This window comes from Lonchura striata, chromosome 6, assembly GCF_050655825.1.
Source record: "Lonchura striata isolate lonStrDom1 chromosome 6, ASM5065582v1, whole genome shotgun sequence".
Lineage (NCBI taxonomy): Eukaryota > Metazoa > Chordata > Aves > Passeriformes > Estrildidae > Lonchura > Lonchura striata.
Genome location: NC_140708.1, coordinates 31,040,113 through 31,067,400, shown reverse-complemented (window position 1 = coordinate 31,067,400; position 27,288 = coordinate 31,040,113). Strand labels below are relative to the sequence as shown.

General features: G+C 38.9%; 1 protein-coding gene and 1 long non-coding RNA gene across 7 annotated transcripts in view; one reads left to right on the top strand and one right to left on the bottom strand.

Moving 5' to 3' along the window:
• Positions 1 to 27,288, bottom strand: part of ADD3 (adducin 3) — a 92,352-nt gene that overhangs the window by 34,193 nt on the left and 30,871 nt on the right. For 3 of the 6 annotated variants that reach the window (XM_085582760.1, XM_021536286.3, XM_021536289.4), the window contains exon 2: positions 24,090 to 24,135. The exons of 2 other annotated variants lie outside the window; for them this stretch is intronic. The gene's annotated coding sequence lies outside the window, so the exon portion shown is untranslated. Of the gene's footprint in view, positions 5,197 to 24,089; positions 24,136 to 27,288 lie in introns of those variants that run through there. One more of the 6 variants, XM_021536287.4, reaches the window with a different exon arrangement.
• Positions 1 to 27,288, top strand: part of LOC144246613 (uncharacterized) — a 35,935-nt gene extending 8,647 nt beyond the window's left edge. The window contains exon 2 of the long non-coding RNA XR_014956171.1: positions 1 to 27,288. This exon is cut by the window's left edge and continues 8,377 nt beyond it. This is a non-coding gene — a long non-coding RNA (uncharacterized LOC144246613).

Below are 27,288 nucleotides of genomic sequence, written 5' to 3'. Positions count from 1 at the left end.
TAGTTTTGAAGGCACATGCAGCCTTTGATCAGTCACACGCAGCACTAAAGACTCTCCCTCAAATCTTTCTCCAAACAGTTCTTCCAATTTTGCCTTCTACTGGTTGTTTTTTTTTGTTTGTAATTTCAAGAATATTCTGAAGCCAACAAATATATTAGATAGATCTGTCTTCTAGTTAAAATTGAATACTTAAGAGTAATTTTATTTGAATTATCAAAGTTCATTAGGAAGCCTGGCCTGAAAATGCTATTGGCTTGTTTGCAAATAAACATGTGTATGTTTACACTGAGTGGAAGTATCTGACACATTAGCCATGGGCTGAAGTTCAGAGCCTAAAATGTAGAGGCAAATTCTTCTCTCAACTCTAACAATAAGAATTAAAAGCAACAAATTTAAAAGTCAATTAGTAATTTTTAGAAAAATGACATTATGTTCTGAGCATTGGTGATGCTTTTTTTTCTCACTGTTTGAATAACTGATGGAAATGATCCCAGGTAAACAGCATTTCACCTTATACCCTAATAAAATTATTGATGATACAAAAAAATGTCTGAGGCTACAGAGATTATATCTGCTTGAAGAATAAAGATAAGTAACATCTTTTCTAGGACTTTCAGCTTTTTTTTTCCACTTTTGTGCTGGGTGCTTTGTGGGTTTTTTTATAAACATCTATAAAAACCTAACACTGTTCAAAGAATTAAAGATCTCCATACAAGAACATTCCCAAAAAATACCACAAAATTTGATTAATACAGTGCTGAATAATAGGTGATTAGATGCTTGCCAAGGGCTCCTTCATGACAGCTCTCACAGACGTGCTGGAATGCTGTGGAGGACAGCACTGACCCAGGGCAACCAGAACTCTGCCTTAACCACAGTGGGGATGAGGAGGAACCACATCTTTTTTTTGAAACTCATTTCTTAATCCAAAGAGGAAAAAAGGAATCTGCAGGACTAATCTGGTCTCAGGAGTTTGATCTCAAAGGCTTCTGGAAGAATAGGAGTAGGTGCTGCTTTTAGAGTTGGGCAGTACTTAGATATATTTTTTCCTGGAAGACATGTTCCTCTAACTTGCTAATTTATTGCATCATTTTGGACAGGGAGATAGCTGGATTTCTATTTTTATCTTAATTACTGAGTGATGCTTCAAGTGTGCATTGAAACAAGAATGTAAGATACAATTTAGGGGTTGCTGTGGGTTTATAATTTTGTCCTTTTAAATTCTCTGGCAAATTGCTAAGGAATTTTGATTTTGGCCTGCCTCATCAGTACATGTTCTCTGTGATAAATTATCAAAAGTAATCAAAGTTTGTACTGCAAAGCAGTCAATATGATGTGATGAAAGCATGCAAAGTTTTGTGTTATATGAACAGACTTTTTCTTGAGACTTCTGGCTTCAAACTCAGGAAAGTGGAATTCATAATGAGAAACACTCCTACCTGGCACACAACCCCCATCCCTCAGAGAGTGCAATTATACAATTATGCTGGATGAAACTTGAAGAAAGGTTTTCATTACCTCTATCCTGTGTTCATTTTCATGTCACATTCAACATGTTGTTTGTAACTGTGTGATACTGGACTGGAAGACCAGTGGTTTCTAGAAGACTTAAATGGATGGTTTATTTTTTTAAAGTTATTTTTAACTGTCACATTCATGAGGCACTGGATGTGAAGCCTTTAATAATTACACATCTGATATATAAATAGCAAAACATGAGAAACAAGTAAACAAACAAAGCTATCCCTTCCTGGCCACTCCTGGCATGGTGCAGCAGGTTGTGGGCATGCCTGGCTGTCCAAATTAAATCAGCAGCCATTCTGAGCTAACAGCACATTCCACCTTTTCATTCTCTGTTTGACACTGTCTCCCACAACAATAAGATCTCCAAGTTGGCTGTTTCATTCTTGTATCCACAAAAAAATAAGTGCTGCCTTGTGTAATTAAGACAGCACTTTCACAAGTTCAGAAACAAAATGCCTTAATGTTTCTTGTCTATTTAAGATTGTAATATTTAGTACACCTAAAAAGGTTTTTGCCCCTTTTGCAGGAAAGTGTGTTTTAGTCATTAAAACTGAGAATTTAAATAATCTCTTGATTCTGCAAGATTAACTTGGAATCAAGTACAGTTAATTATCTAAACTAAACCTGGACTTTGTTTTAGTCACTGCCCTATAATCAGATGGACTGGGCAACTTGCACTTCAAGTACTGAGGATCCTGCTCAGCATCAAAATCTACATCTTTAATCAGATATCAGTTTCTGTAAAGCAAAAGCAAATAATGTGTTTACCTTTGTACCAAGTTTGGCTTAAAGTAAGCAATAGGTTGAAAGGTTAAGTGGCAGGAATGAATACATGCACATTGTGATCAGGTAAGATCTCATTTTCATAGAGCAGCAGGTGAACAAGCAGTACCTGGACCTCTCTCTGACCTGCAGCATGAGCCCAGACACAGATTCAGTCATTTAAAATAACCTCCCATGATAATTAAGCTGAAGTTGTGAACAAGCATAATTTTGCAAACATGGACTATCAATGGGGAACTTGGATATAGAAGAGTCAATAATTTTCTTTCTTCTTAATAAGTAGCATTTGTGCCCATGGTGGGAGTACTTCTGAAACACGAACAAAGCAATAGGTATGTTTGGAAATTTAAATTTGTAGGTTAAATTTAAAAACAGCAAGAACCCTCATAGCATACTAAAGGTTAGCCAGTGTTAAAACTGGTATCTATAAATAGCATAAGTTCATTGTTCTGAGGGGAGACCAGCATTCAGAATTCTCCAAGTGCCAGTAAGCAATGACCTGAGTTAGTTCTACCTGAGCAATAAAAGCACTTGACAAAAATGAGAAATGTAGTAGTAGGGATTGAATTTTTTTTTGTTGCCCTCTTCTTCCATTTCCAATTGCATCATTACCACTAACAGAAAGATAAGTCAAGTCAAATAATGACACTCAAGTGAAAGTGCAAAAAGAAAAAAAAAACCAAACAAAACCCCACATTTTCATTGTTATTCTTGCATCTTTTCTGACCTCCTCAGTACAACCACCAAAAAGACAAGGGTGGGGGCAGGGAAGAAGGAAAAACAAGAGACCAAACCAAAAATCTGAACAAATTGCTGCACAGGCTCAGAATATCAGTTAAGATATATAGCTGCTCTGAAACATTTAAAGAGAATACAAAAAGGCCTCTACAATAGTATAACCTTTGCCTCTGTCTGCCAGCATCACAGTTTACACGGTTTCCATGGAAACTCTCTGCAAACATATAAATGTGCTTGTTGCGTTAGATGTCGAACAGAAAATCCTTTGTGGCAACTCTGGAGGGCCTTGGCCAGTGCCAACCTCTCAGTGGAATAATGCCCTTCACTATGCCTTCCCCAGCAGGATCATGACACACTCGTTCACATGGCACAGCTGCTGCCACCGCTTGTTTTTCCCCAGCTGATAAAAAAGGGAAAAAAAAAAAATGCTCACATCATAACTATTTAATATTTCCTCCTTCATGGAGAGTCCATTTTGCCTTCATCAAACTGACAGCAAAGTTTTTGGTTCTGGACTTTCAGATGAAATGCAGGAACTGTTCAGTGAGGACCGACTGGGAGGCTTCCAGCAGGCTTCTACTCAGAGCATTGGGAATACATTTGCATATTGAGTAGATAGCTACCCAGGAAGGGGATGCCACAATTCTTTATTATTATGTGCTTTGAGAAAAACACATAAAAAATACACATAAAATCTCAGCATGCAATAGGTACACCAGTCCAGAAGATAAAACTAGTTTCATCACCTTGCTATTTCTCATCATGAAAATATCAACTGACCTACAAATAACTCACCGGATGGGCACCTCTTTCAGCCCTGGAAGCAGGAAAATTCTACCCAAGACAGTGAAGTGTCATCAAGACAGGTGGTTTCTTCTTTTTGTTGTTAAGGGTATGTGTGTAAGTGAAAGTTGAAGAACTAAAAAACTGGTTTCTGCTTTACAAAAGAGGAGTATTGCTACTGGAAAACATCTGAATGTTATGTCCCTTCTCAATTTTCTCAAAATTCATGTCCACTCTTTAGCTGTACATATTTTATCAGCATTGAAATAGTGAAGGGAGCGCTTCCAATAAAAGTGCACCTTTAAGACTAACAGTGTACATACCTGGAACATACCTTGTTTGTAGGCTAAAACATTGCCCTACATCCTTATTCCCCTGAAAAAACAAATTTTTGCTACAGCAAGTTAGACATAAGAAACAGCTTCTTCAGAAAGAGGGTGGTTGGGCACTGCAATAGCTCCCCAGGGCAGAGGTCACAGCACCAAGTCTGACAGAGTTCAAGAAGTGCCTGGACAACGCTCTCAGGCACATGGTGTGATTCTGGGGGATGTTTCTTTGCAGGGCTAAGAATCAGACTTGATTTTTGTGCGTCCCTTCCAACTCTCTGTTCTGTGATTCTGTGACTCTAATTTCTGAGATATCAGTGGCATAATCTACCTAATTGCTCAACATTGCAAAGCTTCGGGGGGATGGCCCTCAGGGAGGACGACACATCCATAGGCTACATTTAAGATCAAAGTCTTTGGACCCTGCATGGGATGTGAAAGCCTGCTTGTGCATGTAGAACTGGGGAGGTCAGCACCTTTCTGCTTGTGACCGGACACTGCACCTGCCATTCAGCCATTCCCAGCCACTTTTACTGCCGGTGCCCAAAACCAGCAATGTAACGGTTTTGTCTTAAAAGCTGAAGAATGAAGGAAAACAGATTCTGTACTAGAAAGAGAAAACAAACTGAGCACTTTCAAGCTCGCCAGCTCTCTGTTTTCGTGTTTGCTTCTTTCCCTTTCCCAGAGCCGGCCTGAGGGAAGCCCTCCCTGCTCCCTCATGGGCACCCTCAGCTCACAGCCAGCCCAGGGCCGCGGGCAGCAGCTGCCAAACTAACTCTGAGGGCAATCTCTGAGCCAATCTCCGCTTTGAGCCTGGCCTGCAGAACGCGGTAACGCGGGGGTCACTCAAAGCCGTGTTGTTCCAATGCTCTAATAACCCATTGTTCCCCTGCGGTTCCCTCAGCCAGATAAAACCAAAGGCTGCGTTTTCCGAGGGTAAGCGAATTCCCGCTGCCAGCCAAGGGCTCGGCCTCACACGGGGCCAGCCCGTCCCCGCGGGACGCGGTGGGTTTGTTTGTGTTAGCGGGGTTTGCAGGAACACCTGCTCGGTGAAGGGATGGCGTGGGTCCCGCCATCCCCTTCCCCACAGGGCTGTGCAAAGTTGCCTTTGCCCCCTCGCACTCAGTGAAGATACTGCAGCGACGGTCCCACGGCTAAAATCTCGTTCCTGCCTGCTGGATGTTTATAATCTGCTTCCTGCCTGAGGCTGCAGAAAGATTGAAAATCGAATGGTTGCTACTGTAAGTTTTGCAGGAGAGGGGAGCCACAGCACGGGCTCAGGGCAGAGCCCCGATAACAGAGTGAAGCACCCCAGCATCACATCCGCCAGACTCCAGGCATACAACTGCAAGTAACTGGGATGGGAGAAAGGACACAACAGGCAGAAATTAATCCAACAATACAGGAAATTGTAAGATTGAAAAGTCACTCGTTTTTTATTTTCACCACATCCTCTGGTCCAGTAATGAAGTTTGCTGAACATCATTAACATTCCACTAATGAGACATCCAACTGCCCAGAACAGCAATAACGAACGTGAGCTCTGTTTCCACCAAATCTACCAGAAAGATTTTTAAGGGTCTGCTTTCCCACTGACACAAACACATGACTCCCATTAGCCTTAATAAAGGAACAGTGCATTCAGTGGGAGAGAAGCTTCCCAAGGTTGCATAACTGAATTGCAGCATGCTCAAGACACAGTATAGACTAAGAGAAATTAGTCTCAAAACTACAGGGACAGGTCAAATTCTTCCATTACTTTCCCATTAACTTTTGTCATAGTTCAGACTTCCTTGCTTTAGGCAGTGAGAGTACTCAAAGCTTTATTTATGACAGAAAAATGGAAATGTAAATTTTTAAGGGAAAAGCAAATCAGACAGTGGGATGTTTAGATTCTATTTTCAGGTTGAAAAATAATTAACTCCAGACATGCACTTTCTTAATTCATTGTCCCTACATACTATTCTTGACTCCACAGTATATAAATTCTTTTCTAACAATGCAAATTTGTTGACAGGATGACAGGTTAAAGTTTATCTTTCAGGCTGCTTCCCTTGCCCTAGTCACAAAAATCTAGTTATGTCAATTTATGTCCCTTTCAGTGCTCAGTGAGGCGAGGAAATGGAGTGGAGTGCCAGAATGTGGAAACAATGCAAAAAAAACCTAATGCCAGAACTTAGTATCTGCCTCCTAGGCTAAGCTCTGCTTGCCCTCACAAAGCTTTGGGATTAATACTGCATATCTCAAAACTGTGCTTAAAAAAAAACTTTCATTCCAGATGTTGAAAGCATGATTAATCTACTGAAAGTTAGAAGTGTTTTGTTCATCTCTTCTCAGTCAGTTCATATATTTTAAAATTCTTGGGTACTTAGCTCTTTTTTTTTTCCTTTGACCAGGGTGCATGTATGCTTTTGGATACTAGGAAATTGAATTTAATAGACAATTTAAAACTAGTTGGTCATGCTTTTACCATAAGAATCTCTCTGATTCTGAGGCAATTGAAAAATCCGATGCAATCCAAGAAATTCAATATAATTCCAGTATACATTAATGAAGGCTGCCTCATGCACTTTCCTATAGCTTTAAATGAGAATAGACTTCTCTATTATCTATCACACTGCAATGACTAATATGGGAGAATATCTAGTCTGCTGCTACTCACACACATTATAAAAACCCATTAGCACACATACTCACAGAAGTTGAACTACTTTGGTACAGTAAAGAGAGATGAGGAACTACAGTGCAATAATTGTTGTAACTGTGTGACCAGTAATGAGCTGTTTTAGGGCCATGTGGTTAAACGTATCAAGATTACCTACCTATAAAAAAACCCCAAACCAACAATTAAAAAAATAACCCCATACCAAACCCAACCACAAACCAAAATATAATTGATTCATTTTATTTCAGACTTAAAACCTCAAAGGTACAGGGACCCATGGCACTGCAGCACAGCGGAATCAGCCCTGTGCCCCATGTGACTGTGCTCACTTTAGCTGCCAACAAACACGCAAAACTCTGAGCCCAGTCCTACTGAGTCTGGTGTTCTCCTTGGCTTAAGCAGAAGCAAAATCATATCACATTTCCTAAAAAAAAAAAAGCCAAAACAAAAAACCAACAAACCTCAACCCATCCCATAATATGCAGAATGCTAACAGATTGATTTATGGATACATGATACTAACTGCAGTGGGAAACTCCATTCAAACAGAGAAACTAACTCACCAGTCATGTCACAACACTGAAGATAAAAATCATACTAGTGTCAAATAGAAGACACTCAAATTACAAGACAACTATCTGCAGCATCCATCCCCAACCATTCTGTCAAACACAAAACTGCAATAGCACAAAGCATCTTTATGACAGGAATAAAAGGCTCTTTAAATGCTCCTTTTATTTTTTATTGAATGAACCCACTCTTACACAAAGTTCACTCAACGATGTCTCGAGCTTTAGTACTGCCAAATCCTGTATTTCATTAGTCAGCTATGGCTTGTCAGTCACACACAGAACAATCTGAAGTATTTATTAACTGCGTACAATTTCCTCATGTAGCAGGTCAGGTGGTTGTTTAGGACACTGAACTTATTACTATATTGATAAATGTAGTTGTCAGGAAGACAAGAATCTTTTCAGTGTTACACCACAGCTGACCAAACAACTCCCTGCTCCAAGTCACTGACAAAACCCAAAGGGAGTTAAAAACCAAAGCCACAGACTCCTCCCAGGCAGTGTTAGTTTCAGCATTTTCTGTAGTTGACTCTTCTCACAGATCAGTAATCTTTACTAACAGTGCCTCCCTCCAAGGAAGAACACTGCACCACACCTCCCAATTGTTTCAGAAGTACATGTATACAAAGACCACAGTTGAAAAAGATACCATCAGACGTGACGAGTCCAGAGAAATCTTGACCTAAATATTTTTCAAGTTTATTCATGAGAAAAGGGTGGAGAAATAAACCACAGCTAAAAGATTCACAAACATGAACTCATTTACTGGTTTGCAAAGCAAATCATGCCACCAACCTGTCATGTAACTCACAGAAAAACACAGTGTAGACAGTCTGGATCAAGATATTCACTGTTGGATGAAATTTAATTGCCCAGCTACTATATGAGTTTCTTAAAACTGGTTGGATTTTTTTGCCACTCTTAATCTCGCAGTCAGACAGGCACTAGATGAAAGTGAAGGCAGAGCAGAGAACAACCAGTCTCTAACCTTTAACAACTTCTTACATGCCAGGGCAATTAAGAACACTGTTTTCATACACTGTTTATTGCTTTGAAAGGATCACCACTTGGTTACTGGCCATAAAAACAACTGCAGCTCTATAATGCCTTAAATATTTACTAACAACATACACCAGACTGCAAACCCCATAACTCTATTCTTGATACTGAGACCTTTCTGTCCAAACGCAAATTGACAAAAAGACCTTCTGGCAAAACCACTCCAGAATGCTTTTACTCTTTGGTTTTGAAGCAGAGATCTGCCTTTTCCCCCTCCCTACAAAACCACCCACTCTTCCAAACAAATAAGTAATCCAGTGTTGCACAGGAATTTTAATTGTTTCCATAACTTCTGCTACCTGCCAAAAAAGTACTTAGTATGACAGATATGGAACAGGGTGCTTATGATACATGTATATTTATAATAAGATACGAACATCTATATGGATACATATAACATACAACTTATGTAATAGTTAACTTTTCTATAGCTATAAAAACTAAAAGCCCTTCAAGGAGGCAACCTTCGTTCTTTGAAGTAACAGCCATGATTTAAGTTACTGACTCTCTGGCTCAGATTTACAATCAAATTACTACAGCTGAACTTCCTGCATACCACGTGAGCCAGACTTGGGTTGGTGTCCCCTTGCGTGCTGTTAGCCACGACAGACAAGGTCACAGCAGAAGTCCCTTGCATGGAAGGCTGAAAAACTAGGATGTAAGGATGCATTCCTTTGTATTTGCTGGAAGTACAATCCCACAGCTCTCTACAGCAGTCTCTGCAAGAGTTTGGCTGATGTAGGTGCTGAGACTGAAAGTTTGGCTCCTTTCAAGAGTTATGCAATTTCTATTTATTTATTTATTAAAGATCTTGGTCTGTCAACCCTTCCTCACTCTGCACAGTATCTACCACAAATAATGGCCCTGCTTTCAGTGGGACCTTTGAAATACTCATCTTACGGTACAAGGAGTTACACAATCCAAGCTGGTGGGGACACTTTCAGCATATTTGTACAACTTCATTTATTTAGTTATTAAGACCAGATCTTAAAACAACAAAACCTTTTTTAAACATTTGTTTAAACAATCCATTCCAGGTATGAGACTATTTATAAATATACGGGATGCAAATACTGTGTATTAGTAAAATACCTATGAGAATTGTAATTATTTTGGCAAAAGAGCTTAGATATCTTCCCCTGAGTAAATTCCATGACATAAGCCTACTAGTAGGGGAGGTGTAACAATTCCATAAAACAAAAGTGCATTTAAAACAGTTTAATAAACAAGGGGGAAAGTATCTGTTATATTTTCATACCGGAAGCTCACAAAATATTATCTTCAACAACAGGTACCACACATTTTTCCACTGATTTTACAACTAAGCCCAGTATGCTGCAGCTTTTGACAGCATTAGGGCTTAGAATCTACTTTTGACAGCATTTTTTCATTTGTGATGGGTGGTTTGTTTTTGGATTGTTAAGGGCTGGGTGAAGCCTCGAGGCAGACATGCAGCCCTGTTGATAACATATGTATTTTCCAACCCTGTGATAAATTTCCCATAACTGCTGGGCTGGAACATGACTTTCAGCAACTTAACAGTTTCACATTTGGCTAAAGCAGCATCAGTCCATTTAGCTCCAAAAGTATACATAGAATACAACCATTTTCATAACAGATTGCTTTCAATGTTCAACTTCAGACTCCTACGTTCAGAAACAATGATTACTGCTTTCAGAAATCCAAATCTCCTCAACCATATTTTTTTCTCAAGCTGGAAATCCAAAGTCAGAAATTAATTTTGCAAGGTGCGCCCAGAATTTGAATACTGTCATCAACAGTGCTGGCTGTTACATCTTAGGAGAGGTTTTACTTTGCATGCAAATCCTAGTCTATACATATATTTCAGTGCTCTTACATTACTCCCACTGAGAAGGTCCACGCTGTTTTCAAAGCCTTAAAACCTTGCCTTTCACAGCTGCAAAGGAAATGACAAGAGAAGAAAAACATAGCCCAGTGCGTATCAGCAATTAATTCCATCCACAATTGCCCAGCTGTTTGTGCATGGAGGAACTGGGCTGTTTCCCCTCTGAGCTTTGGCCACTGAAAGCTGATATGGCACTTTCAGAGACGTGGGCCGCTGGTAACGCGTCAGGAATGTGCGCGAGATCGCACAGAGCTGGAGGGAAGAAATGAAATCCAGACTGAGTATCTGCGTTATGAGGATAAAGTTATCTGGGGGAGAGGGAGGCCGAGGGGGGACGGGGAGCTGCCAGTGAAGCCAGGCTCAGCATGCAGGACACAACCATCACTGGCAGAGACAAAGTGGGACAAGCTCAGAAACCTGCATGTCTGTGTCAGCTCTGCCAAGAGGATTTTATGTTGGCTGATGTCAGACAGGTAGATCTGGGGGCACTTTACAAAAGCTGTTACACTTGGGAGCACGCTTTCCCAGCAAAGTTGCTATAGAGGCTTGGCTCCATCCATTCTAGAGTAAGACTTATTGGTGAGAAATTACTACTTATTGGTAAGTAATCTCACCAAAGCTTGCAGTGCTGAAGCCCCAGAACTTAAGGCAGAATTCAATCCTTTAGAGTCTTTCCTATGAATGAAATCCCCTCATGCCACCCTTGGGATTTCAGGAAAGGCATAGAGTATATAAAAGGGGATACTATTCATACCATCGACAAACCCCACCCTGTTAGAGCCCTGGAAATTTCTTCCCACTCAAACTCACCAGTCTACATGAACAGCTCATTTTTTCCTCTAATACATTTAAAAACTCAAAACAACACATATTTTTTCCTCTCTTAATCTAAGCTGGTCCCCATAGAAAAATTCCAAATGGATTCTTTTTTTCTGGGTAAAGCCACACACAGCAAAACACTTCTAATATGTATTATTGGCATTTTTTTTCTTTCAGCTCCAACACCACTAGTAAATCGCTCCTTCGATTTTTGGTAGCAGCAAGTCACCTTTTCACTGGATGGAGCAATCAATCCTCTCAAAACTGCACAGGTATTCAAAAGAATGACACTAATAAGAAAGTATTTTCACTTGACCATTTTCAAGACCAGTGCCTATGGTAAGAAGTAACTATCACAGGGCTACTCCCTTCACAAAAAAACAATGAAGTACCAGCTTGTGCATTTTGCTGAATAAACGGAGTCTGCTAAAACTACACACTTATGCCCCAATGCATGGAAAGAAAAACATTCTGCAGAAATAAAACTGTGATATGTCCACACAGTAATAAAACCAATGGTAGAAAAATATCCTTCGAGCAAACAAGATTGACAAAATATTTAAATATTACCTTTTCAGAGAAGGATCACTAAAGTTTAGAGCTATGCTTCTGGTATAATATCCAAAACCATGATACAGGCATGCAATGTTAAAATTTGGAAAACAGAAAAGCAGAGGACTTTCAGTAATTTACAGCTTCCCAAGGAAAGTAAATCCAAATCCTATGGTTGACTGGAAGATATGAATTTGTACCAATGGATTAAAATACCATCCCTTTTTTCTCTCTTGGAACCAATGACTCAATAAAAGGTAGACAGAAGCAGCACATTTTTAAATCAGAAGCATAGCACAATTTAGACTGCATGTAATCTCACTATATGGCTGCATGAACAGTTGCACTGCTGCTGAAAGCAAGAACACCACTCATCATTCTTCCCACAATTTCATTTTTAGCTAGTCAGCATTGGGAAAATCCCCCCATTGGGGGATGATTTCCTATGTTGTTTATTGTCTGCCACAGCAAAACCTGTCTTTCTCACATATTAGAAACACTCACAGAAAGTTTCTGGAGGTGATCAGTCAATCACATCACACTGAGCAATGCCAAGACCTCCAAGGTATGTAGGCCACCTTCCCAAGACCATTATTTCTTTTCACAAAAAGTTCAGCAAAGCAAATAATTTTATTTCTTAATATACTACTTATTCTAGGTATTTTTAAACAGCAGAACATGGAGAAGTCTTTAAAATCCCAGAAGGATTAAATGCTGTTTTAGACTTACTTCAAAATGGAAGATATCTCAGTAAAGAAGGGAATGGTGATAGAGCTGCAGATGCCTTAAAAAATTATGTATCTTAAAAATTCCTCTTCCCCCAGCCACACTAACTAGAATGGGTGTTAGTTATTGATTTCAAATTTGTTTCTCAGGCTCAGTTTTCAGCAATATTTTGATAGAAGGCCGTGAAAAATACTGATAGATGTTAAAAGTGATAACAGTAAGTTTCACTGCATCAGTAGAACTCAGCTGAGCACTGAGAAATCATCCAAGTGAGTCTTGCAAGTGCACATATGCCAGCTGGCTAACTAAACACAGCTCTTCACTGACTAATCTCTTCTGTTTGCTACTTCTCCAGAGCAAAATTCTCTCTTGTGAAGCAAACCTATCCAAGATCTATGTATTCCTTAAACACATGCAAGATCTATTCCAGAAATAAACTACAATTCTTCAGCTCTTAAGGATTTACCATTTAAATTTAGGTGTGATGCTTCAAGCTGGAGATAAATTTTAGTCACTAAGGCTAAAATTCAGATGCAGAGAGGGTTCCAAGCCCACACACCACTTACGTCCCAAACCAGACTTACAGGTGAGTAATTGTGAGGTTTAGCTGGGCACACCTCTCAGATTTGATACACAGCAAAGAACTTCACACCAAAAGAGAAAGTAAAAGGGGTTTAGAAAGTCCCTAATTTTCACATCCAGCTGCAATACATGCACATTGTTTTACTTATGTTGAATATGAACACATATCACATTTGCTGGAGTGTGCCTAGAAATGCCTACAAGACATAATAGTTAAGGATAAAGAGCACCATCTGAACTTGCAAGAGAAGTTCATACTTCACAGTTAAATAATTTGTGAGTCACTTGGGATGACTTAAATTCTTCTCTCTCTGAGATGTGAATCAGGAACAAAGTTGCTCAATGTCTAAAAGTTCCCAGTTTGAAAGAAAAATTCCTAAGTCCTAAAGCAACAGTTTTCATTTATCATCTATATTATCTACTGAGTACTGACATTTAACATCTTCACGTTCAGCATTTGTATTAGTGAAACCATCAGTTCCTAGAGTGCAATTCTTTCTGCCTAACTTCAGATAATTACACACCACTTGAATTCACTGTCTAACTAAGCTCTCTGGCATGAAGTCAGTAATTATCTAGACTTCATTGGCTGTGCCATAGACCAAGAGTTGCTGCAACAGAGGCACACAAACTACAAGCAGGCACTGATATTGCAGAGATCTCAAGTTATGCAAAGCACGTGCTGCTCTGAAACACTGACAAGCTACAGGAAGGACAGAATGAACACATAAGAAGAGATCACTTAACTATTTTGTTAGCCCAGGGGAAAAAAATCCAAGTGGCAGATATGAAAACAATTCATTAAATTCTTGCAATTCACCTGCACAACAGGTAATGCACTTTTCTATGCATCTCACAACCAGGGGTGATTTTTTACATTGTCCAAGTCAGCAACACATATTAATTCTCAGATTAATTCTCATCAGTGAGCTACAGCACAGTATAAAACAAGAACCTCACAGTGCCAAGCACATCCCAAGATCTGGCAACAGTGTGAGTGTAGACTAAAATATGCTGTGAGAAACTGTCACCAGGCACAAACAAGGTTCCAGAATACGAAGTGCAAGAGCTGCCAACATAACAATCATTAAGTAAAAATGTATTACCAATTCCTCAAAAAATAAAAAATAATAAAATCTCAACATGTAGGGAATAGAAAAGGAAGAAAAGTGAAGGAAGGAAGAACAGAGGAAAGTAGCAGATATGTTTTATTGTGACCAAAATATAAATTTATTTGGTTACAAAAATGTTCATCCATGGAGACTACTATAAAGCAAACAAGCTTAATAGGAAATAGTGTTTAATGAGTTCTAGAAATGATTTTTAAAGTAATGACAAGGCTTTCCCATCCTGAGTAAGTGCTTGAAGCTAATGTGCATCTTAAAAGACTGACTTCTACATTTTACTGTTGCTGTCAAGGAAGAAAAATGAGCCAAAAAGTTAGCAAACACACTGCACAACTCACATTTCTTGATATCAACGTGGTACTAGAGTCTCTACATCTCAGTGTTAGCATGACATGTAAATAAACAAAGCATTCCTTTATAGTAGAAGTCCTTTAATGGTTCATGCTGAAAGTGGAACAAAGGCAACAACAAACCCATTGCATCCATCAGCCCACTACAAGCACCTTGCTGTATTCATGGCAATAAAGAGTTTATTGCAGTATTGAATGTGCTGCACTGAAATATATTCTGTAAAAGCTGATTTAAGCTCTCCTCCTTATATGACAGTTAGATGAGCCAGGGTTGAATTGCCATGATGCATGACAAACACGCAACACTAAGCTATGGTGAAGATGAGAGGATTTTTGAATACTTTTCTAAATCATACAAGCTTATCAGTACCCACCTACAAACATATGCTTTCTTCCATATGACACAATGTGCAAAACAGAAATGGTGCAAACTTCATGTTTTATGCTTGAAGGAGGATAGCATAATTTTATCTACAGTGTATACTCCCAAGCCTAAGGGAGAGATTTGGTGAAAGAAAATATTTTCATGTAAGCAACCTCACCTTTCTGGTAACCTTTGGTGATTTTGTAATTCTTTGGTACAAAGCTGGTGTAAAGCTGACAGATGCTGGAGAAGGCCTTTTGGCTGGTCTAGTAAATCTGTTTCACTTTCAAGCTATTTCACCATCATTAAGTACCTTAAAGAGGCTCTAGCCATGAAAAAGCTTGGAGCTGCTTTTAGTCCAAACAATATTTTTTTCCTGAAGCCTGGTATGATGCCAATATGACACTTGACCTTATTTATTTTATATCTTCTTACCAAGAAGTGTATGTTATCAGTAATGTAAGAAAGAGTCACAAACATTCAATGTGATGTGTGCCAGTCACATACAAAGACAGGAGAAAATTCAGACTTGGCAAATTTCATAGGAGTCTGTCTACTGACAATGCCACAGGTACCACAAAGTAAGCTTCACCCACATGTTGTGGTCAGAACCTGACCACAATTAAACAAAATTTACACCTAAATTAATGTACATCAGCAGTCACAGATTTTTATTTCATATGTGTCATTCAATGATCTTGAGGCAACACAGTTAATTTCAGTCCACTGTTTCCTATAATCCCGCTATTTATTGAAGTCCATCTAATTTATCATAAAGTTACATTGTGGTATAGTATTCTGTTCCTGGCTGTTAATTAAGTACATTTTTCAAAGAGTTCTATGATTACAGAGCAAATGATTGGGTTTTTTTTGCATTTCACACCAACAGCAAGTTCAACTCTGCAAGCTGAAGAGGAGGAAAATGAGACCTAAATAACTGCATGTCCCACCCCGAGGTTAAAGGCCATCTATCTGAAATGCATGTGAGTACTTCTCTCAAATCCTGAGATAAGTTTTTGCCCACGTATTTGCCCACGTGTTTACCAATTTTACGTCTTTGTTCCTAATGAAACACACCAACTTGCCTGTACAGACCTGCAGGTCTGTGGTACCCTGGCTATTCCTGGAATGCTTTTAATACATTGAAATTGTGTTTGTCTATCTTCCTGCTCTGATCTCACAGCCATTTTAAGCAACAGATCACAGATGCCAGATCAATGTTGTCACTGGTGGTTACCGTAAGCTCTCTTGGGTAAATGGTATCTACTCCTGGCAATTTGCTACTTTTTTTTTTCCTATGTTCTAAAAATCCTTTTTACCAACATTTCAATTTGAGACCAATTCTCAAAAGAAGACCTACAAAGTGAAGTTTCTGCCCTAAAATATCTCAGGAAAGTCAACTTGGATAAAAATCATTTAGCTTTTTTTCTGTGCCCTATCTTCACCATGTATTTCTTCTATAGTTCAGTCATCCATCAGCTCTCCAGTCTGTCTGGCAGGATGTTCATTCCTGATGTACTTGAAATGATTAAATTTAAAGGATTTATTGTTGTCTCTGGTATCTTTAGCAAATAGTTTCTCAGAATATCTTTTGGCCAGGCTTATTATACTTTAAAATTTAATTTGTGAGGAGTTTTTTTCCCCTTCTATTTTCTTCAGCAAAAACTTCAGCTTTTGAAAGATGGTTTCTCGTTGCTAAGAGATTCCTAAACCCTGCTATAAACTCCTCCTTGCCTCTTAAAGAGTAGCAAACACAGAAAGTTTGAAATCTTCAGTAGATGGGTATATATTTTATCCAACTTCTAATTAATTCTTTAAAAAGCCACTTTACTACCTGCAGGCTTTAACTTCCTTATAAACAAGCATTTTCATTTTTATGACTAGCAGCAGAAGGCTGGCAGGGAAATTGCACTGCTCAGTCCCCCAGCTCAGACCAGTGAACTTGAATAATACAAACACATTCCTGGGAGCCAGGGAAGAACAGCTTTGCTATCCCAGACACAAATGTACTGAGAGCAACACTGATGCTTTCTGAAGTCACTGCCTTCAGCAAGTTTGAGACTTCTACGCACAGGCTTTGGAAACACAAAACTGCTTCCTTCCATATCTTCATGGTAGCAAGTTGCTGCCCCAAACATCAAGGAATACATTCAATGTAGTATAACCACTATTGGTATTGTGTATTACAATGTTTCAAAGCTTTTGGGTTTTTTTGGGTTTTTTTTAAGGAATACATACTCAAACACTGCAAACAGAATGCAGATGGATTTGTTTGTTGATGTTTAATTGTAATATTTGAGGGATTGACTGCTTTAGTTTATTAGAAGAATTAACTCAATCGAAAGTAACAGCCTATGTGAAGTATAAGTGGTCCATTTCCATGGAGAATAAACACATTTCATTCAGTAATTCACTCACTAATTTGTTTAGCTGCACTACTGCTAGTCAAAAAAAAAACATGATTAAAATGAATTTAAAATGAAGATAAATACTCTAATTACTGGTATAGACAAGCTTCAAACTGAACTTGACATGAAACCCTCCTTATTTCTACATTAAGGTGTAGACACTGGGCAATAGCAGCAACCTCCAACCACTGGAAAACTGCTCCTGAATGTGGAACATAAAGAAATCAGACCTTCATGTTTTGTTAGTGATTTTTTTTACCCCATTCCCCTTCAACCAAGACTCCCCTCAGCCTAAGATGGCACAACACAAATCACAGTTCCTAGCACTCCACGCTGATAACCAGCAGAGACTTGAGTGTTGGCAAGTCTCAGCAGCCTAAGCTCTGCAGGAGGAACAGAATTAGGGGAGCATCAGCTGCAAAGAACTTGACTGAGTTTGTTTTAACCTGACACGCAACAAAACCAAGTCACAAACTTACTTCCACATTTAACAGATCCCTTTCCATGAAGAGTCATTGGTCATTAGCAGACAAAGAAAACCTTCATGTTCCTACAACTGAACTGTCAAGAAGTTATACAAATCCAGCTTCAGCAGAGGGGGAAAAAAAAACCCTGGCTTTCTAAATTTCAACATTTGCTAAGGATGTAATTTCTGAATACAGCTCAATAAGTGAAGGGGGAAAAAATCACAAACCCACAGGCTCTTGCTTAAGTTAAATTGGTATTGAGTGGGTGAGTTTCAAGGTTTATAACTACTTTAGAAAAAAAATCCAGTTTTTAAACACATATTTCTCATTCACTCTACTCAGCTGATTAATAAAGCCAAACCTGATAAAATCCAACAACCTCCAGAATAAACACACACATCTAGCCACATTTGGGTTTTTTATGCTTTATAAAGATTCAGCAGCTTTAAGTCGTCAGGGACATATTTATTCCTAAGCCTAGGAGCAATTAAAAAACATTAAGTACAATGTAGTAGATGTAGAGAGACACATTTAAAGCCATTTCATTAGTAGCTATAATGCTAGCAAAATAGAATGAGTTTATCTTTTGGAAAAAATATTTAAGGTAGATTTGTTCTCTTGCAGTTATATATAAGCCTGATCATTTAAAATATACCAGTGTGCAATTTTGAATAGCATTTCCAGCTTTAATTCCATCATCATACAGAAAGAGCTGAAAATCTGATCACCATGTCACAAGCAACTGAAGAATTACATCAGCTCCTCTTTGCAGAACTGTTCTTCATTAATTTATAATTAACAGGATGTGATAAAACGATCTGTACTGATAGCTCTTAGCTTCCTTGGGTCAGCTGGAAAAGGTTTTTGTGTGGTGAATGCCAGAGCTCCATTGCTTCTCTCCCATGCCCAGCAACTCCCTACAATTCCTTCTGGAGGTGCCCACCAAGCTCCTCTGCTCCCTGCTGCAATCAGAGACTTCACTGTGAATGCTGTCCTCTTCCTCCTCCTGCCTCTCATGAAACTCTTTATCACATGGACTGAGGAATTTGACTGGGAATGAGATACAGAAACTTATCTGCTGCCAGCAAACTGTTTCCATGAAAGGGACCTCGGAAAGGGAAAACAGCAAGGAGCAATCCAACACTCTTCAACATATTACAGGCACACATGGAGAAAAGAAAGCAAAAGACAAAAGGAAAAAAAAAAAAGCAGCACTAACAATTCAGTATTTTAACATAAGTGAAATAAAGCCTTCGAAAACTGTGCTGTCTTGCAAAGCCTGAGTGTTTTTTTCCTAAATCCTCAGCAGAAGTAACAGCTACAGAATTCTGTACAAACTCAGGGATTAGCAGCATGCCCCAGGAGGAATTGGGATCTTTGCTTCAAGCACCCTATTCACATTTAAAAGGTTGCAGGAATTTGGATAAGCTTTCCTTACTGCTATGGATAGCAGCAATTCTGGAAGTATCTTAGAGTGACGTTTTCCTGTTTTAATTATTAATCTTCCTCATCCTCAACTTCTAAGCTACTCCAGAGAAGCACTACAAGTGCTCAAATTTAGTTTGCATATGCCAGAGAATGTTTAGGCTTGGCTCTTTTGAGACAAGACAATCATCATTTAGTGCTGAGGTTACAGAGAACCAGGTTCCATTTTGTAACAACAATATATGCTAAAAATTATTGTGCTTTTAAAATAATGATTAAAAACACAACCAACAACCCCACAGCTCTTTCATGTATGTACTAAAAGCAACAGGAGCTACACACAAAGCAAGTGCTTTTTCAAGAGAAAGGCAACAACTATATAAATGTGGAACAGGATCTCCTTTTATCTTTTTTTTTTTTTCCCTCTTTGATTACTTTAACTTGCACAACATATATCTCACATTTTATTTCATTTGTTATGAGTATCTGGACAGAGCTCCAGTGCTTTGGTGAACTGGTCACAGTGAAAAGCTCAGTTCAGCATGAGCACTACCACCAGCAGGGAAAGGTGGAAAAGTGGAGGAGATACAACACCATTGTCACATCCACACAGCTAAGTAAACAGGAACTGAGTTCCAGAGAGTTTGTTCATCTCAACAGGAAAGAAAAGTCCAACCAATGCAGGGACTTTCATTGCAAATCATCTTCACAATTTCTTTTTGTGGCTACCTTTCAATCCGAACAAGAAAAACAGATTGCAGATACATCATGAACAAATATTACTGTCTGCAACTACAAATATTTAGTGAGATAAAATCAAAGACTCAGACTTCTATGCATTGAAACTTCTCATACTAGGAATAAAAAAAGCTTTAAATTGATTCTCTAGAGAAAAAAACCATCAGATTACATAATTGTACAAAATGTGCATAACTCCAAATCCGTGTTTAATTTTGTCTTTGTTATCAGACTGCAAGACAACTTCTTTTTACTGGAAACAGGAATTTAAGGCAGAAATACACTTGTGTCACACATTCTGTTTCATCATTCATGCAGAAAGGACTATCTACAGTCACTGACATTTGAAGAGCCACATCTGGGCAACTTAAACAGCACCAAAATCAGGAAGTTCACTGACAATGGGGCTCAGAGGAAACAATAAATTTACATTTAACCACAGGACCCCAGGCTTCTAGGATGATTAAACATGGTTCCATCAGGGCTGGTAGCTGACAGAAGATGGAGAAGACAATTTTGCCATGGTTGCATGAAATTCTGTACATTCAGGAGTAAACACTTATTAAACACTTTCCCTTGCTTGACCCTAGGAAACACCATGCCTAAAGGGATTTTGAGCTAATGTTCATCCCAATTCCTCCTTGATGGGCTGGAAGAGTGAGGGCTGTTTGGAGAATGGAGAGGGAATGTTGAAAGATGCACTGGGCAGGGTTGGAGGAAAGCACTCAAGAGCATGCTTAAAATAGTCCCACAAACACATCTAGCCTCTCTCAAGGATTAGAAAGCCATGGGGCTCAAAACCATCAACACTACAGCAGCCTAGTTAGGAACATGACCTTCAGCAGAGCTGCTGCAGCCATCCTGGAAAACAGGGTGTGTGTGTCTGGCAGGAATGAGACACTAAAGGCTTCAGTAGGGCACAGACAAAAGGTTTAGTCAACTCTACACTACTAACATGCAAACATACTTTGGCAACTGTTCTGCTCTGCCCAATTCTGACCTCTTCCTCAGTCTTATGTGTAAGGGGATTTTAAAAGTCTAAATGAGTAATGCTAGCTGCAGCTTAGAAATATGCTTCATATCAGAGGGAGAGACATTGAAAAAGAAATATCAACTTTACCAACTTGCTGAATCTTAAGAGTTCTGTTTTCAAAACAGCCCCAACAAATCCTTTGAAAGGTTCAATAGTTCAAGATCCAAGCTCTCCTCACACAAACCATGTGGGACAACATGAAGAGAGCGCAGCTTTCCCAACAACTAAGAGACAATGCTGGATTTCATTTGGCCAAGTTAAATGGGTAATACAGCGATATTATCTATATTTCAGGGAGGTCTTGGGGTTTTATTGCTGTTTTTAAAAGAAAAAACAATTCAGGTGATAGACTGGAAAACAGATTTATGTTAGTCTTGCATCTTACTGTATTTTTGTACAGTTTACTTTTAGATTGTTCCTTAGAACAGGAAATAGAAAGGCCATTGTTTTTCCATGTTCTCCCACCATTATAATGAGATGCATCAGATTAGAACTATTGAATAAGCTCAAAACTCCCCAGGTTACATTCTTCTTCATCTTCAGCCTTGCCTTTCAAGCAAGCTTTACACTTATTAAAAGAACCAGGGCTGTCCTCAGCCATACCCTGTCTTTAAAGATGAAGCCCCAACCACGTTTCATGGAAAAGACCTGTCAGTCTACACCTTTGCCAAACTCCGTGGCAGGTTTAAACCATTATGCAAGACAGTAGATTTTGATTCCAGGCTCCTCTTACTCAGTCTCAAGTTCTAAAAATAATATTTTTCTTTCTGCTAGGGCACCTCCAAATAGTGATAATCCAAAGGCATTAAAGAAAAAGAAAGTTACAACTTAAAGAGCGTGACACAGATTATGAATAAAGAAACCCTTCCCATATGGAAAAGTTTTAAAAATTTGACATTTCTTTTCAATATGTGTTAATCAGAAAGACAGTAGTGAATTCTCACTGCTTCTGACAGAAAAGAATCAAGCCTCTTGGGACATATTAAACAAAGGCAACTGCAAAGAAGGGAGAACAATCCTGTAGTTTCCTTTAAAACCATATCCCGTGTTTTTTTAAATGGCTGGGAAAGTTAGCAGTTTGGAGCCAGCCACATGTAACTTATCAATGCTTTAAATGCAGGGTGAGTTAAAAAGGCCATGCCTGGTTCCTTTTGCAGTTGGGAAAAATCTCTTTTGAAGTCTTTTTGAGGGACTGACGGGGGAGAAAGTGTCAGGAAAAGGATTTGACAGGTTCTGCACAGTGAGGGGCAAAAATACGTCAAGAGTAAAATCTCTTGTCTAAAATGAGCAAAGAGATAGAAACCTCTCCTTCAGCACTGGAGACACCAGATAAAATGTCTAAGAGTCCCTTGTATCTTTTTTCCAGCGACACATTAATTCCTTTTTATGTTTTTTGCCAGCTTCTCATCTTACCAGGAGCCTGCAGGAGAAGCCAGTCCAACACTGCAGGGAATGCAGCCACACTGGGGCTCCATGTCTAGCAGTCTCCCAAGATCCCAGGAAAACATCTTATATTTTAAATACCCTAAGCATCACAGAAGACTTCAGTTTCAAGGTGGAGCCAATGATCTGAATGATCTTAAAGCAAAAGTGAAAGGACCAAGAAATTACCCAGTTTCTTGAAATAAGAGGCATTATTGATGAACATATCAATGACAACAACACTGTTAGTTGTGCTCTTGGACAGCAAACAGTTTTTCTCTCCTGTATTTTCAATTCTGTCCAAATAACAGATGTGAGTAGTTTTGTATCACCTGCCACATAAACATAACTACCACCAGCAGGTCAAGAAGTGAACACATTTTGTTTTTACCAGGACCATAAGGAGCGTAAGTTGAGCTGCTCTCTCTTTTAAATTCTCACACTCTTCAAATTAAAAGAAAATATTATTTTTTTTTCCATCAATCACAAATACTTAATGTAACTCATCTCTAAAAGCTGTATTTATAGTAGAAATTTGAGAAATTAATTCCATATAAACTCTACTCTCATCTGTAGCAAACTGCTTTTGCATGTGTGGCACAAGCAACCTACACAGTTACAAACAACACAAACTTAGCATCAACAGGACAGAAAGGACCAGAGTTCACCACATCACTACTCACAAGTAACAAGTTGATGCACTCTTAGTGGAAGAAGGCAGCTCATTTCCTCTCAATTTGAAGTGCACAGAAGTACAAAATGAGCTTTTATTACTAAAAGCCATTGTCTTTCTATTTTGATGAAGTGATAATATTTTGACTTCTTCCTTGCTTCTGCCTCATAGTTTTCCATTTGCAAGGTACATGTAGCATCTCACAGATAATACTTCACAGCAAAGAAAGGAGAAAAACTTTCTCCAACTAAGAAAAACCTTTCAAAAGAACCCTATCCAAGTGCTAGCAACAAGATTATTTTAATATAGTCTTTTTAGTTACATAACAGACATGAAAATGCAAGTTATAATACCGTCTTATTGTAATAAAGACCTGGGGAGCTGTAGAAAAGAGTGCTAGACGAAAAATACTTCAGATAAGAGATTAGGCACTCAAATCCCTAAAATATTCCACTGTAAGAGTGTTTGCTCCTATTAAGATAAAGACCACAACACAATATATGTTATCTATACCACAGATACACTTGTAAGACATTAACAAACGTGTCTGAAAAATGTATAAAAGAATCCCCAGTTCCAGCTTGTAGAATCCAGGCTGCTGTCAGGTTCTGCCATCTCCATACCACTCCTTTTGCATCTTTAGGAACTGTACACAGAGCAGCTAACTGCTGTTAGCCCTGAAGAAAGTCAAAGCTGCAATCACCACACTCACTCGTCTTTGATGATATTTACCATCAGCTGGTGCCTGTACCCCACTGTACAAAGAGGGAATATCCACCTCACTGGGGCTGGAACTTGCAGGACACGTCAGTACCCTTATGTCAATGCAGTTCTATTATATATTTACAGCAAGTGTTATGTAGCTTTGTTCAGACTCTTGCACACACACCAAAGCTGAGGTAAAACTTCATTCCACAGAAGTATTTTGCACAACATTAATGAAATTATTGTGATGGGAGTTTTTGTCTGTGTTTTTTAATAAAACCACTTTAAAAGTTGCAGTTCAATGATTCAGTTCCCTTTTCCCCCTTAATATTGTTACACTAGAACACAGCAAGAATTCAGGCAGTAAAATGTTTTAGGTACCTTGAGTTTTTCCACAGCTCTCCTCCTCTCTAGTAATACAGTTGACCTGTAAAACAGAAAAAACACAGGACTGACTCCTGGTAGGCTTCTCAATATTACTGGAATATACTGTATACTAAAAGCATTAACATGACATCTAGCTTCTTGAACCCCTTTTCAGAATTTTTCATTGAATTACATTGTATTTTGTTGTCACATAATGCATTTTTCATATAACAAAATCTCAAAGGGAAGTCTCATTTAAGAGTGCCTAGCTGGAAATCTCAGGTTACAACTCAGAAAATCCAGACGACCTGCTGTATTTTTAAAGTAGAGCATAACAGCCACAATCCACAACTCCTCCTGCAGCCCTGAGGAAGCTGAACTCCAGAGCAGCCCCTGAGCTGGGACAGGAGCACAGCACAGGAACACAACATCTCCCTTCGAGCATTGACAGCTGCCAGTGCCCAGAACTCCTATGGAAACAACCGCCCTGCTCTGACCCTTTCCCACCACTGAGCACCAATGGGTTTTCCCCCACATTCATCTTCTAACATGAAAGTAAAACGAGTAAATAAAATAGAAATTGTTTACTTCTATCTTCTTTTGTGTTCACAGGCTCTGTCCACAAGTTAGCTTCAGTCTAACATGACAAATTATTTCCATCACCTTCCTTTTTCTCTCAGCTACTCCACCAAAAAAAACCCAGTTATTTCCTGGGGGACAGGGGCCAGACTCCTTCCTTTCATACATGCATACAAAATAAACTACATTTTCTAAGATCTATAGATTAGACATTAGACATTTTATGCATTGTGAAATTAGAGTTTTATGCATTGTGAAAACACTAAGCTCAGCCTACCATGAGGCAAGGCTGGTACTTCTCACCAACTTGTTACCCCATTCAAATTCATCAGGCTGTAACAGACTCTTTCAACCATTCTCAGCTTTACCTTTTTATTCTTTCATGACTTCACTGTCGTATTCTCAAGCATTACTGCTTAGGTTTTCTCAGCATATCACACTACAAATACTTCACCAGTTTCAACAGTTCAGGAGCCTGGTTATCCCATTTCCTATCAGCACTAAAAGCTGAATTATTCAGTGTGCTCTATGAATTTCAGGAATAAAGAACTGATTTAAAAAAAAAAACAATATGCACAAAAATAATGCAAGGAGAATTATACAAAATTACTGGAAGACACTGTGATTACAAAATACTCAAAAGCAAAAAACAAAATTCCAAGAGAAGTAAAAATAAGATGTTATTGCATCTTGTTATTGCTCAAATTGTCTATTTTCCCTGAATTATTTACTTATATAAAGTCAATGCCTTGCTCAGCAAGTTTGCATTTAGGAATGAACGATGCACTTATATAAAGTATTATGGGTGTAATACAGGTAGACAGCCACAAGACTGACAGGAACACAGATTTAGGGGGCAGAATTCTCTGTCTAGGTGCTCTTTGTGGGGCTTGGGCATATTTGCTTATTTTGCTGTCCTGCCAACAGCTCCCTGGCAGAGCCCACAAAGCAAAGGCAGTGAGTGGGGAAAGAAGAAGACATTTATTGTCACCAAAATGCCATGCTAGAACGTGAGTACTCCACAGCATCAGGAATTTAAACACTCTAACGTGACTGTTTATTCTTGGCATGAGTACAGTTTATTTTTCATCTACTTCACACTGTTAGAGATAAGGGAACACTATTTTTACGCAAGCTCCTGATATGTTATTTTAAGCGTAGCCCTCACAGGCAAGAAGAGACTCTTCCAGGCTAGCAGCTACTGTTTCCAGAGGGCATTGACAGACCACTCACAGACAGGAAAATTTTTCAGTCTCTCCAATTTTCCAGCTCCAGGTCTAGTAGCACTGGTGTGCAGAGGTGCCCATGCCTCTGAGGAGGTGTTTGACACCACTTCAGTTCCCCTAGAGTGGCACAGCTCCCTCCCAGGAGGGCCAGCACAGCCCCAGGACAGCAAGGAGCTTGCTCAGCTCTGTCCCCACCTCCGGGCACTGCAGAGGTCAGAGATCCTACAGCTCTCAGCAGAAGGAGGTACTGTGGGAGAAAGCCAGAAATTGTGGCACTGCAAACATAATATGCTATTGAGCAATTTTTTCCCTGTCCTTTGTCACATGCTCTTCATTACAATCTCTTTCTTCTACTTCACATCCCTTCTCCCTATTACCACTCAATGCACTTTCACAAGCTATTCATCCCTCCCCACTTCAAAATTCTCATGATTAAAACAACAACAAAATATGTAAAAATTATCAAACTACTCTGCCATTCAGTGCTATGACTTAATTCCCTCTGCTTCATCCACCAGGGTCTTCCATCCCATTCTACCCACTCTGGAGTATGAGCAAGAAATTTTGACACAGGCACTCATCAAGAATTGTCTTTGCTGCACTTTGCATTGTTTAGGTCACATTCGCAGCTCTTGTTCATCAGTTAAATGCCTCTGTGCCCAAAATAAAATTATATAACAAAGGATGCAGATCATATCAAGAAAGGCAAAAAGAAAATTTGGGAAGGAGTAACAGTCACACATTAAAGAACAAACTCAGAATCAGTTTTCAGATCAGGGAAAACAACAACAATATACATTCTTGGATGAATAAATTAGGAAAAGAAATTTTAACTCAAGAGATGACAGCAATTAGATATTGAACAAGAACAGCTTTGAAAAAAAATTCAATACATCTAAATAATCACATATGTCAGAAATCAGACACACTACACAAATCCTAACAGGATATTGAAAATGCAAGTACAAATTAAGTGCTAAATGTGGGCTTCAGCCTGTAAGACAAAAGAATCTGTGTGTCAGAAATACCATTTATCTTGAGAATTAAAGTACAAAAGCCACTTGGTTACTTGAGAGCTACCTCTGCCTCTCTTAGAAAAGTAATGTTTTAGAGCTGCATTCAGAAACTATGAGTAATCACAGTGATGGATAGTCCAGAAACTGTTGGGATATCCCAAAGAAACATGCTCTGGAATGAAATTATAATCTTCCTCAGTTACTCATATTATAATGGCTGATCAGTGTGCACTAGGAAAATACACTTCTGGTTTGAATCCAAGCCTTGAGCATAAAAGCAAAGCTCTAGTAAATATTTAAGAGAATTTTGAGTTCCAAACTGAAGAGCTGGCAACTAAGGTTTTTGTTTGGTTTTTTTTTTTTTTTTTTTTTTTTTTTTTTTACAAACAAAAC